This window comes from Artibeus jamaicensis, unplaced genomic scaffold (genome assembly GCF_021234435.1).
Source record: "Artibeus jamaicensis isolate MK-2021 breed Jamaican fruit bat unplaced genomic scaffold, CSHL_Jam_final contig_473, whole genome shotgun sequence".
NCBI classification, from domain to species: Eukaryota; Metazoa; Chordata; class Mammalia; order Chiroptera; family Phyllostomidae; genus Artibeus; species Artibeus jamaicensis.
The window spans coordinates 1,646,057-1,660,564 of NW_026521851.1; the positions used below are offsets into that span (position 1 = coordinate 1,646,057).

The 14,508-nt window shown below is 45.6% G+C and overlaps 1 protein-coding gene across 1 annotated transcript in view; it reads right to left on the minus strand.

The window, feature by feature from the left end:
• LYST (lysosomal trafficking regulator) overlaps nt 1-3,405 on the minus strand; it is a 161,290-nt gene extending 157,885 nt beyond the window's left edge. The window contains exon 1 of the mRNA XM_053667898.1: nt 3,289-3,405. The gene's annotated coding sequence lies outside the window, so the exon portion shown is untranslated. The remainder of the gene's footprint in view (nt 1-3,288) is intronic.
• Nucleotides 3,406-14,508: the final 11,103 nt, after the last annotated feature.

Sequence of the window (14,508 nt, forward strand, 5' to 3'; positions counted from 1 at the left end):
AATTAAGATGATCACACTTTAAGCGTTGCTCTTTCATATTATTAGACAAGATTTTTCTTCCCAGCAGTTAGATCTGAAAAGTGTTCAAAATTTCCAAATGAATCAAGTCACCCTCAATTGCTATAAACCAAGGCCAAGAGACTTAAGAGGCACTGGTGAGAAGTAACAGCAAAAGAAAGCAGTATTAACAAGAATATAATGTTCCCATCAACTCCAAGATAAGTTTATAATTAGTTATTAATGTGACATTTTTATATACTTTCAGGATATAATTAGGTTGAAAATACATTTAAAAATATTAGCTTAGCCCCGGCTAGGTAGCTTAGTTGGTTAGAGCACCATCCCGATTCACCAACGTTGCAGGTTCCATCCCCAGTCAGGGCACATATAAGAATCAACCCATAAATTCATAAATAAGTGAAACAACAAATCCATGTTTCTCTCTTTCCCTCTCCCTTTCTCTCCTTTTCTTTTTCTCACTCTAAAAATCAGTTAAAATATGTTAGCTTATTACCCGGATTCTTAATGTAAGGAGCAGATCTTAAATTCTAGGAGTCTCACACATTTTGATATAAGTTTTATGGATCAAATTCTATTGCTCCAAATACTGCATAATTTGACTTAAAAAAGATCTCCATTTAACATGAGACAGCTTATTTATTTAAAGCCATCTTTTAAAAACATTTATTGATTTTTTTTGGGGGGGAGAAAGAGAAAGAAAGGAACATCCATTTGTTGTTCCACTTATTTTCATTGGTAGATTATTGTATGTGCCCTGATCAGGGATCAAACTATTTAAAGCCATCTTTAACGAAACAAAAGAATTAGGATACTCTCTGTATGTTACTCACTTACTAGTAAAGTATTAGAAGTACAGGTCATTTCCATTGTAATTTCACAAATGGCTACGTGAAGCCACATCTGATAACAGGATTTCTGAGGCTTAAAAAAATTCTCGAATTTAAGCCAGGCATCTAACATAATTCAGAAAAAAAATTAATCAGAGGAAGTTGTTCAAGTTAAATACAACAAACTAAAAGGTAGAGTCCAGCATAGCATTCTGGACTTGTATGGCTTTCCCCACAACTGAACCTACCAGATACACTGAGGGCAAGTAAATAAAAACAAAACTGTATTTGGTGAAAGGAATGACTAGATTGTCCCAAAAGAGCCAAAAAGAATATAAGCATGAAAGTTGGCAGTGCATGGGTAAAAATATTAAGCCCCTGTTATAGTCAAGACAAGGTAAAACGTTTCTTCCGTACAAAGTAGGGATAGTCTACTATGAATGGGCTCCATTTGGATGTCTCATTTTCTGGTCTCCTAACCAACTCCCAACTTTCTTCCCACCAAACTGCTCCTCTCATAAACCTCACTTTAGTACATGCTTAAAGTCTGGTGTGCTGGAAGTCTGCCATTGACCCTACAACCCTCAATTTATCCAGAAATCAGCCACTCCACCAACTGCACTCTGCATCATCCCTGGCCTGGATTAAGGCAAAAGTCCCCAAACTGATGTCCCTGCTTCTGCTCCTGACTAACACCCCGGCCCCACCAACAAAGTCTATTCTCCATCCAACACCAGAGGGACGCTTTCAAAAAGCAAACCTGAGTATATCCCTTCCCCATTCAAAGTGATGGGCCTCAGAGTGGAAACCCAGTCTTTACAAGGGCCTGCAGGCCGGGCACAGTCTGCTTTCCTGTGCCCACTCCACCCTGACTTCACTTCTGCTGCTCTTACACTGCTTGCTCCACCAAGCCAAACCAGCCTCTCTGCGTTCCTCAAACGTGTCCGTGTGCTTCTGCCTGGAAGCTTCTGCTGGAGCCTTTCCCTCTGAACACCCTTCCCCTAGAGAGGTACTGGGGTCACCCTCTCACTCCCTTCCAGTCTTGTGCTTAAATGTCATCTTTTCCAGGAAGTCTTTTGTGGCTACCTCCAGTTAAAATTGCAACCCTCTCCCTGCTCCCTATCCCCCCTCTTCCCTGCTCAGCGTCTTCAGTCCTAATTAACACCAAGGGACATAGCATACATTTATTATTTATTATCTCCCAGTAGAATGGAAGCTCCATGAAGGAGGGCAGTTTTCATCTGTTTAGAAAACTGTGTGGCACACAGTAAGTGCTCAATAAATATTTACTAACTGTATATATAACTTTATATTTTATAAATTGCTTTCGTGTAAATTAAATCTAAAGGAGATCATTTTCTCTTTATGCCCCCTTTTGTCCCAATTCTCCAATCTTGGCAGTAACAATATGGATGACAGCAAGAGGTATCAGGCAAAAAGTTGCTGGCTACTTGCAAAGCTCTTTAAAACAGATAACCCCACATTCACTAACTACACCTACAAAACGAACGCTCAGAGTCAACATCTTTATTAGCATAAGGTTGCTGGGTGTGTCGATCTGTTCACTGAACCCTAGGAAAAATGAGAGCTGAATTCAATATTCAAGAAAACATTGGTCCGAATCCAACACCAACGTATATTCAACTCCCTCAAAATTTTCGATCTGCCTAAAACGAACTGGGTGCTGTCCCTGGGTGTGTAAAGTCTGCACAACACACAGAGAATGCTTTGTTTTGCTCAACCCGCTGAAAATCAGGCGGGGAAGCGTTTCTTACAGCCTGTGAGCTAGCTGATCCCCGCCGCCGCGGAACGACCCACCCGCTGGCCTCCACGCTGCGGTGCCCGGGCTTCCCCACAGTTTAATCCCACAGGTGGCGAAGGGGAAATCAGTTTAATCCCCACCACCACCCCCAACAAGGCTCCGGCGGTGCCCGGGACGGACGGCAGATGTCCCAGAGACCCTCCGGAGAGTCTTTCGCCCGGACAAGGCAGGTCGCAAACATGAGCGGGAGATTTGACAGGTGGGCGAGCGGCCGCGGGGCCAGGGCGCCCGGAGCGACCAGGGGGTGGTGGCAAGGAAACTGTCAACTCCCGCGGTCAACCAGCCAGTCCAGGCCCGGCTGGGGTAGGGGTGCCGCGGCACCTGAGAATCAATGCTGTCCAGACAGCAGCGTGCTCGACCTCCGACCCCGCGCCGGGAAATAAAGTTAGTATTGGTGGCCGCGCGGCCCCGCCAAGCTCCGGCTGCAGCTCGAGGCTGCCCAAGGCCGCGGGAAGGCGTCCCGAGCCCCAAGAAGGAAAGGAAGCCCAGGCCGGGGCGTCGGGCCGCGACCCCAGCCCAGGCTGACAGCCACCACCCCAATCGGCTGCCCCTCAGGCCGCGGACAGGGTCCCGGACCCAGCCCTCCACCAGCATCATAGGCTCCGCGCGCCACTTTACCTCTAGTCTCGCCACCACCAATGCTGCCGCCGCCTCCACCGCGCGCTCCCCCACAGGGCGAATCCGGAGCCCTCGGCACCGCGGCCGCTGCCTGGAGCTCCCACCCCCGCCCCCTCAGGTAACCCAGGAAACCGGGAACACCGCCCCCTCCCCCCGCTTCCGGGCCCAGACCTGCCCGTTTGCGCTTGCGCGCTGGCTCCGCCCGCGCCCCGCGCCCCGCCCCTCACTGGCTGGGCCGCTCCAGCGTCGCAGAAGTGAGGCGTAGACCCAATGGGGAAGGGAGGAGGGCGGATCTAGCCAATGGGGAAGGAAGAGAGCAGGCCAAGCCCTAGGAGGCCCGGGCCGGGATGGCCTGGGGCGGGGCTCGGGCCGCTGGTTCTGTGCCACTCGTTCCAGAAGTTCTGTGAGGACGTGTGCATTAGAGCGGGAGAAAGTGACACAGGGGCTGTCCGCTAGTCCCCTGTGTTGGTCCGGACCGTGGGGATCAAAGAAATATGGAAAGGGGTTGGGAGAGGGAGGCAGCGTAACTTGTAAAGGGTTACGTTGGGCTTCTTTCAAGAATCATGAAGAGGTTTACGAAGCCTTTGTGGAATTAGCGCAAAGGTGCATTTTTCAGCCTGGCTAGCTCCCAACACATTTGGGTGCAGCGTTCACTGTCAACGTTATATGCCTTAATAGCGGCTCCTCCAGACGGCGGGGGCCGTGGGTTAAATACAAGTCTGTTTCTGGCTGCATCACTGACATTGGCTGCCGGTCCCAGCTCGCGGCCGGACAGGCTGCAGCCGCGGGCTGTGGGGCGTTTCAGAGGAACCCCTCCCCACCACCCAGGAACTGTGACAAGCACTGTGGGGTGTCCAAGGTAGTGGGACAGGGCCTGAACTCTGAGGGTCTGGGATTCAAGGTCTACCTAGCAAGCCTGTAAATCGACAGGAATTGCTTTAGAATCAACAACTCCAGTAATTTTTGCACAGGAATCAAGAAATAAAAATAACTTGGAATATTATATCCTAAGGCTGTATACCAAATGCAACTTTTAATGTTTTCAACTCCCACCTGACTCAATGACAAGCAGAGTAATAATTGTCCAGTGTTATGCTTTGAAGAGGCTCTCCGGGAAAATCCCGCATTTTGACGCATGTCCCCACTGAACTCGGAAGTTCATACCTTTGGGCACAGGTTGCCCGCTTCCTCTGGCAATATTTAAAAATAAAAACACTTGGCCCATGCCAGGTACTCAGTTGGTTAGAGCGTCGACCCCATACCCCGAAGCTGTGAGTTCCATCCCTGGTCAGGGCACATCCAAAGGGTCAACAGTGAATGCATTAAACAACAAATCGAAGTCAGTCTCTCTCTCTCTCTCTCTCTCTCTCTCTCTCTCTCTCTCTCTCTCTCTCTCTCTCATATAAATAAAATAAAAAATGCACATACTCTAGGGATGGGCAACATCCCAAAGGAAAGCAGAATGCTCCGCCCCACCAAATGCCACTTTGGCATGTGGATTATATTGAGCTGAAGATAATCAAGACCCAGCAGATTCAGGAAAAAAACTTTGACCTCTCCTAGAACTACCTAAAGAATTTAGATAGTCACCTGCATAGTGGGGAGAACACCGGATCGCCAAATACCTGCTCTTCTTATCTTCCTTTCCATTGTCCTCCTCTACTTTTGAATCCCCAGGCCCCTTTTCAAATCCTTAGCTCAAAGGTGGCAAATACAAGGCCCCAGGGCCAAATCTACCCCTCCACCTTGTTTTATCTAGCCCAAGGCACCTTGTTTCTACCCTGCAGCAGTGCTGAGCTCTCGCTTAACTGTTAAGGAGTAGTTACATTTATACAGTCCTAAATTTACATTGGGTCCTTTGAAGGCAACCACGAGGCTGATGTGGGACCCTGTGAAAATGAGTTTGACATCCTGCAATTGCTTGCCTTTGGGGCTCATATTTTCATAAGGTTCCAATACATGAAAATTAAATTTGTTTTTTTTCTGTTGTTTAAATCTGTCTTATGTTAAATTAATTAGTAGACCAGCCAAGGGAAGAAAGGAAAAATTTTCTACTCCTGCAATATGAAATCCCTAACAAGTTAGTGAAAGAGATGTCTAGGGAAACTGTCCGTTGTTTAACAAACATAGTTGACTCTTGAACAAGTGGGGGTCAGGGGCCACAACCCTCCACATAGGCAAAACTCTTTATGCAACTTTCGACTCCCCCAAAACTTAACTAGTCAGCTCTTGGAATCTGCAGGGCATTGGTTCCAGGACCACCCACCCACCATAGATACCAAAATTCACAGATGCTCAAGTCCTTAAAATGGTGTAGGACAATGCCCACAGTCAGCTCTCTGCATCCATGGATTCCCAACTGTGCAGGGAAAATACTGTTTTCCATCCACCAGTGGTTGAATTGGCAGATGCAAAAGCCAGGGGTAGGGAGAGCCAACTGTATATTTATTGAAAAAAGTCTACCTACGTAAGTGGACCCACACAGTTCGAACCCTGTTGTTTAAGGGTCAATTATATGTCATGAGTACCTACTGTGTGCTAGGTACTGTGCAAGACACTGGAGATCTTGGTGAATTTACATGAACTCAAAGAGGAAGAGAAGTCAAACTTGACCTATTTCACAGTTTTACCCATAATTAAACCTACTCTTACTTATATATCAGGTTTTACCCACTAATCTCAAAATGACTCATTTTTTTAATGGACAAAAGAAGTCATAGAATTGTTAAGTTTCTGTTTGTCTGGAATGGAAGATAATAGATAATCCTGATTTTTTTAAAGCCAGAGACTGAAACAGACTTTATATCTGTGTACAGATATCTATATCTGTATACAATGTATACAGTTGGCCCTCAAAATATTATGTGTTTGTAAAAGACACAAAGTAATGTTATTTGTGACTATTCTTTTCTCTGATTATCTGAGTTATAGAGTATTTTAGCCAAGCTATCATAGTAATGATTTTGTTCAAGAATATTTTACAATATAGATATTAAGTATACATATTAGATTAAACTTAACTTAAAAATTTTCAACTGAACATAAAAATGTGTAATCATGTACATGCAACAGAAGAAAGAATAAAGATAAAGTAATAGGTACATAGAAGGAAGTCAGATATATACATCACACACTAGAAGACTTGGTGATTAGGAAATTCTTCAGATAATTTGACTTTAAAATTAGATTCTAAAATCAAGGTTTTAAAAGATACAGTTAATGTATATGTGTATAATTACACACTAATTATTCACCAGGATACATTAAAATAATAAATTCATAACCACATGGACATATAAGTCAGATCATGTCATACAGATTCTGCTCAAAAACCTACAGTGACTCCGTTTCACTCAGGTCAAAACCTAAGTCCTCACCTCAGCCTACGGAGCCTACACCACAGGGCTCCCGGATCCTCATCCCTTCCTGCTCTCGCGTCCCTGCAGACATACTGGCCTCCTCACTGTTCACTGAACATTTAGACAGAATCCTGCCTCTGCACTGGCTGTCCCCTCGGCCCGAAATGCTTTTTCTCCAGATAGCCACATAAATAACTCAACGTCTTTGCTCAGATTTCACCTTCTCAATGAAGTCTATCTCAGTGCTGCTCTTAAACCTACATAACAGGCGACTCTGCCCTGGACCCCATACTTGAGTGTCCCTCTTATCACAAGTGCCATCTATTATGGATGGAATTGCTCCCCCAGCCCCCACCCATGTTGTAGCCTTAATCCCCAGTGTGACTGGAAGTAGAGGCTCTACGGAGGTCATTAAGAGTAAGCGAGGTTATAGGGGCGGGGCCCTCATCCAATTGGACTGGTGTCCATGCAGGAAGGAAAAGAGACCCCAGACCTTCCACACCAGCACCAGCCATGGAAGAGCGGTGTCACCAGAAACCAGCCCTGCTGGCTCCTTGATCTTGGACCTCCAGATCTCTGAGAAAATAAATGTCTATTGTCTAAGCCACCAAGTCTACAATGTTTTGTTATGGCAGTCCCAGCAGACTAGTATACCCCCAAAACTAATTTTATTAAAGAATACACAGCTTCTCTGTCACTTGGGATCTAGTGCTGAGAGTTTGCATGGTATAATCCTAAACATGATCTCTTTTATTGCACTTATCCACTTCCAACATCCTACTTAATTTACCCATTTATTATGTTTGTTTTTATTGTCTACCACACTTAGATAACCTTTATTTGGGTTAGGCTGCACTCCAAGTGCCAGGTCAGTACCGACACAGTAAGCACTCAGTCAATATTTATTGAATGGATGGTGCAAATTAAGAAAATTTTGTTTAAATTCAAATAAGCATGTAAATGCTCAGTTAATCGTACTTTTAGGTAATGTGTGACAACTTCAATGTCCATGTGTGGCAGTGGAACAGAAATGGATTTGTAAAGAATTGGTAGAGGGGATGCAGTTACAGGAATATGGTCAAGATTATACAGAGGGTCCTCATTTGACTACAGACCAAGGAATTGCTACATTATAAATTATAGACATATACATTTATTTTAGAGTGTTTTACTTTGTTAGAATGCCTATGAACCTTCTAAAACTTGCTTTTTTAATAGGTACTTTGCAACTTTATTGAAGAGGTCAGTTTATAATTCATGTCTCCATTAACTTACTATTGCAAAATTTATCAGATTAGGTTTATATAAGATTCTTTTGTGTAATTTTCTCTACTAAACCTCTGATAGCATTTCAAATCCCCCAAAGTATGTAAATTTCACTTTAAAAATTCATGTCATTGCATTAAAAAAATTATAACCATCAACAATATTTTATGAGATGATCTTTTGAGAAGCTAAAAAGTGTTAAAAGAACCTAATTTTCCCTTCTTTGCTGTGGAAACCATGAGCCTTCCTGTCCTACTTTAGTGCGTGGGAGAGACTGCTTGTGGGCAACAGTGTCATTAATCGTCATAAAAGCTTTTTTTCTTCTTCTTAAACTCAGGATTGTTTTTCTGCTTAGAGCAGAAAATATTGACTATATTCCCCAGTCATAAATTCAAATGTTAAGGCAAATATCCAACATAGAAAATGAAAGTTTTCTGTGACCTCCTCCCAGATGTCACCGCTGGTGAGTGGCACATAGGCCCACAGCCGTCTCAAAGCAGGTGCGCTTGTTTCAAACGTTTCTATGCACAGTTTGCATGAGTGAGTGAAGAGTGTTCTGGAGAAGCTGTCACTCTAAGGGTGTTGGTATTTAATGATAAAACTCATTGCAGAGGACAGGGGTGATGGTACCTAGCACAGGGTGTCTGGTGCCCAAATTTGCTCCCCACCAGCATCCTAGACATTTCCAAGTCCCAAGAGGTCAAAGATATTGCAAAGGTAGCTGACGTTTACAACTGAAAGGCCTCTTCTCACTGACGTGTCTGTAGGAGCCCTGGTCCCAGACCTTCATACCCAGGCAACCACGTGGTCATGCCACGGAAAAGTTTAGAGGGCTAAACTTCTCACATGGCTCTTCAAGTTTAGAATGGTTAGGCAAGTCCCTCCTCGTTGTTCTCCTTTTCAAACTGGTACTGACTGTTTCATTTCCTTTCATTTTATTTCATAAGATGTCCTTTCAGAATTTTGACTGGTAATTGTACCAAATTTGTATACAACTTTGGAGAGATCTGGAGTCTCTAATGTGGAGTCTTCCCATCTGGAAGCGTGTTTGCCCTTCTATTAATTTAGAGCTTCTTTTACTTTCTCCAATAAAATTTCATCGCATGCTTCCAAGAGAGAGGGAGGGGGAGAGAGGGAGGCCCCATGTGCCGTGTGCAGCGGCCTGCCTCGTGCCAGCTGTGGGGAAGGAGTGCCCTCCCTGCAGATGTTTGCTTGAGACTTGGAGTGAAGGGAAGACCCTTCTCCAGGCCCAGCCCTACTGCACTGCAGCAAGACAGGAAACAGTGCTCCACAGGGCATACATTTCACTTTTGAGAACAGGAGACATAGGCCAACTTTTGTCTTTTTAATGCAGCTATTCCAGGAGTGAAGTTGAGACAGCTGCTCACTTAGCATATAGACGGATGTGACCCAGGGGTGCCATCTCACTGAAAATAAAATATATGCTGTAATCCGTTTGGAAATATACCAACATCCGACGTGGTAAAGAGGTCCGAAACACACAGCTATGTTGGGGAAAATGTAGACATTATGTTGGAACAATCAATCACTGAAATGTAAAGTAGAGAAGGTGGGGGTCTTCAGGGTCCAGGGCTCTGAAGAAAACAGTTTATCAGATAGAACATAGTAAATCTCCTTTGTGATCTGGAAAGGAGCTTAAATAAGCATAAAAATAAAATATGTGGGCCTATGATCTTCTGGATTTTAACCCATTTTTTTAAATCATGTCACTTCGCAGATGTCAGTGCAGTAGTTTAGTTGGCAAAGCCCCAAGAAAATGGCCCGGCCTGGGAGCAGGTGGGCTGGGCCTTCAGCCAAGAGGCGGTCTCATCGAACTCTATTGCCTCCTTGGGCAAGGGGAAAGTAGCCTGGTGGCTACTTCCAGTGTCCCTTTGAAGGGGGTGGGGGGAGGTTCTGTAGCCAATGTGCAAAAATGCCCCTTAACTCGGCTTCTCCTGAATTCTATGTGACTTCTGGAACATTCTGCTCCTTCTATCACACTCTCCTTCCCTCCACCATCACACGGTCTCCCTAAAAATCAGACCTCAGCAACTGAAATAAAAATAATGATTCTAGTCCCGCTGCGGCTATTGCTGCTCATACTGTACAAATTTCACCTCCAGACATCCAAAGCAGCAGCCAGGAACTCGAGGTCAGCAAATCAGAGTGACAGATGATCCAGGAAATGTGCTGTGAAGCACGAGGGCCACTGGCCCACAGGGTAGCCTCTCCTGACTTGTTTCCTGCCCAGCCTACAGCACCGTGTCCGGGACTCAGCTGCTGGCTGCTAATTAGGTCCATTGAGGGGGTTTCTGATGGCGAACAAGCAGCACTGTGTTTACTGGCAGCGGAGCCTGGCTTTTTAAAAATTTAACTTTATTTATTTTAATTGTTGTTTAAGTACAGTTTTCTGTCTTTTACTCCCCTCCTAGCCTACCCCCGCAGTGCTCCCCACCTCCCTCCCATTTCCACCCCCCTAGTTTTTGTCCATGTGTCCTTTATACTTATTCCTGTAAACTCTTTCCCTTTTCCCCCTGAAATTCCCTCCCCTCTCTCCTCTGGGCACTGTCCCCCTGTTCTTTATTTCAGTGTCTTTGGTTATATTTTGCTTGCTTATTTGTATTGTTGTTTAGCTTCCTGTTAAAGGTGAGATCACATGGTAGCTCAGTGGATTGAGCACCGGCCTGCAAGCCAAAGGAGCCTGGCTGTTCCCCCAGGGCTTGCTGCCCACTGCGCCCGGCTCAGGCGGTCGAGAGAAGGGAGTTTTTCACGCATGGAAGGCAGCAAGCAGCTGACCACCCTCCCCACCGTGACTGACTCCTAATAAAGAGAAATGGTTTTGGAACATTCATCACCAGGGAGAGAATGCTCTTGCCGCTCTGAGGGGGTTTCCTGAAATTGATACATTCAAGTTGGAAATATAATAGATGCCTTTGACAGTAAGACAGGCCCTCGGCCAGCAGGGACTTGGTTAGCCAGGAAGGAACATATGGTGGGAAATGGTTGAGGGCCAACCACGTTCACCCCGGGTGCCACCGCTGTTGGCTAGCTCCCTAACCAGATGCCTGAGGACTATTGTGAAGGACACCATTTAAAGGGGAAAATGTTTTCCTCCAAATGGATAGTGTCTTGTTTTAATACTATGCATTACACTCACCTTTTCCCCTCTAATTGAAAATGCCACCTTTATTGCGTACTAAATTTCTTTCTGTTTTCCAGGTTCTTTCTTAACGCTCTAACATAAAAAGAAAATACGTATCCATAAACTGATAGCCCTGAAAAGGGATCTTAATTTTCAGAAGTTCTTCAGACAACATGCAGTCTCGTTCTTCCTTTGACTTAAACTGCTATTACATCCATAGCCCTGTGCCTTCTATCTTGTATATTATTATATCATCTGAACCCTGTATGTATTCCAAACACATGTATTTTTTAAGTTAAAAACAAAAGTTTAATCCTTGCCTGAGAACATTTCTGTTTTCATTGCTTTTAGAGGGAGGAAGGGAGAGAGAAAAAACAATATCAACATGAGAGAGACACATCAATTGGTTGCATCTCGTACATGTCCTGACCAGAAATCGAACCCACAACCTTTCCGGTATGGGACAACACCTCAACCAACTGAGCCACACCAGCCAGGGCCAAATATGTGTTCCTTTTCCTGGCCATTTCTTCAGTTTCGGGAGTGAAGAGGAAGGAATGAAGGAGGGAGAATATATCCTCTTCAGTATTGATTTATCCATCAATGTGGAAAAAAAAAAAGCCTTTCCTTCTGGAGAATCAACGGCAGACATTCTGAAAACTTGGAAGAGAAGAGTGTGGGTTGTAAGATCTAAAAATAACTTTACTGGTCAGTTCTCTTAAGGCAAGGAAACCATGTGGACTTATTACTCAGTAAAAGTGTCATGATTAGGCACCAGTATCTCACCAGCGACTGTCAACACATCTTTGCTGCAAGTAATATGCACTGCAGGCCAGAAGCAACCGTGTGGAGGACGCTAGAGTAGTTAGTTATTCTACCACCGGGTGTTCACAACAGCACGTGTCAGCACTGCCTGGGTGGGATGCACAGTGCAGAACTCACCCATCTATTTCTACCGAGAGTATTTCTTACAACCGTGGCTGTCTTTCTCGGTGCCTGTTCTGTATTTATGGAGAACGGTCTCCTCACTGCTTTGTTCTCAGTTCCCACCAGCAGCTTTCCTATCACTCCTCAAAGGTCCCTGGAGTTCCACTTCTTACTCAAAGTTTGTTTTTTTTTATCCAAAAGGGAATGATCCGATGTTACCACACAACGTCCTCTAAAGAGTTCCATTTCACTTCCTTTGAGAGAGGACCATGCGTCCAACTTGTAACCATTCAGTTCTGCCAGAAACGCCCAGGGCTGCACGGGGTGCCGTATTTATCAGTGTGGTAATTCAGCTGATCTTTTGTGTATGTATGTGTGTGGTTGCCAGAATGCTTTCATTCTCATTGGTCTTTTTATCAGGAAGGTACAGGGACATTTGTGATCTTATGGGTAGTAAAATTGGAGCCTAGAGAATTAAGTAACTTAACTGTTTGTAATGGGCAGGGCAGGGTGGAACTCAGGTTTCTCGCCTCTGAATTCCGAGCAGGTCTTAACAAAGTAGGCACAACAAAAACTGCTCATTGGATTTCTGGAAAGGATTTTCTTAAAAGCATTTTTCCAGAGCCCAATTTTAGAGTTCAAGTGTTATTCGCACTGTCGTGCTCCAGCTGGTTTGCAGCTTCTCTATGTGGAAAACACACTTCTGCTGCAGGGAAGTCGGGTATTATTTGCAGAGTCTTGGCTGTGCTCTAGGTGCCTGACATGGCTCTCAGGGAATGTACAGGTGGCTACGTTACTGGATGTGTTCTTAACACGCACCATTGCCCCTTGGTGAAAAAGAATAGGAGTTAGAATCACCATGTGAGCTAGCAACCCCTCTTCTAGGTGTAGGCCCCAAAGAATCGAAAGCAGGGACTCAAACAGATGTATGCAACGTTGATGTTCACGGCAGCATTATTCACAATATTCAAAAGGTGGAAGCAACCCCAGTGTTCGCAGACGACTGAATGGATAAGCCATGTCTGCTCCGCCCATACAGTGGAACACTGTCATTCAGCCTTAGAAAGGAAGTTCTGACACATGCCCCGATGTGGATGAACTTGGGGATATCGTGCTAAATGAAACAAGCCAGTCACAAAGGGACATATATTACACGAGGCCCCGGGAGGAATCACATGCAGGTTGCCAGAGGTTAGGGGAGGGGATAGTTGTGAGTTACTGTTCTATGGGGACAGACTTTCGTTTGGGGATGACAGAATGTTCTGGAGAGGGGTAGTGATGGTGCATAATAATGTCACTGTACTTAATGTCACAGAATCCTATACCTAAAATGGTTCATGTGGTAAATGTATGCATATTTTAGAGAGAGGGAGAATAGGAGACAGAACAATTAACCCTGATCCGAAGGGATGGGTAGAGCTTCTCAGAGGAAGTGGCTTTGTCCTGAAAGATAAGAAGAGGTCTGGTGGGCAGGCAAGAAGAAAACGGTGTTCTGAGGGAACGACAGAAAGTAAGAGGCAATTACAAGGTCACATTCAAGGAACAGCAAATAATCCCGATGACTAGATACTTGCAGGTGACTGGGTGCTTGCAGGTAAGTTACAGGACTTATCTCCACAGAGGCAGAGGGGCCAGACCCTGAAGCCTCCTGCATGCTGTGCAAGCAGTTTGGGCTTTATTCTGCAGCAATGGGAAGCCACTTGTGTCCTTTAAGCTTCGGGGCATGACTAAGCTTGCATTTGAGAGAGATAATATTTGGCAGTCATGTGAAGGGAAGGAGAGTAGAGGCAGGGACACTGGTGGGGAGACAGACTCGGGGGTTGCCCAAGACAGAGATGACGAGGGCCCTGCTGAGAGAATGTGGGGCCAACGAGAGGTGGGCAGTGAGAAGGCTCAGGGAAAGAGGGTGGCCCCCAGCCTGCTGGTGTGGCTCCGATGGAGATGTCTTTCCACCCACTTCCCATCTCCCCCAGCCAGGCTGACCTGCGCACCTGCTCTCCAGGTCTCCTGGCTCAGGGCCCTTCCTCAAGAACCCTCCCAAACTTGACTTCTTCTTTACTTCCCAACCTCCAAACTCCTGGCTTCCACACTATCCTCAGCCCCTCCCACTTCGATGTACATTCTGGCTCCTCCTCCCCTTCCCTTGAATCGTTTGTTTGCATGGTTTCTCCCTTCCCCTACAACTCCAGCCATGGAACTTTGCTTTCCTCCCTCCAAAGTTCCTCACTCCAGTCCTAGGTTCTGCGCCAACTTCCTCCTCCTGCCAGACCAGTCTCTAGCCTCTAAGAAAGGGGTGTAAGGAGGGATTCAGATGTCTCTGGCACAGGTCAGGAATAGAATAGAAGCTGGAGGGTTGGAGAGGGCCAGCAGCGAGGAGAAAGGGCGGAGGGGAGGGGAGAGAGAATGAGAACAGGAGTGCATTGGGATATATGCTGGGATTGATGCTCCTTGTCCGATAACACCCACATGAGCCCACCTGCCTCCACTTACAGAGTGAGTCCTTGTGATTATGCCACACCCCAGACC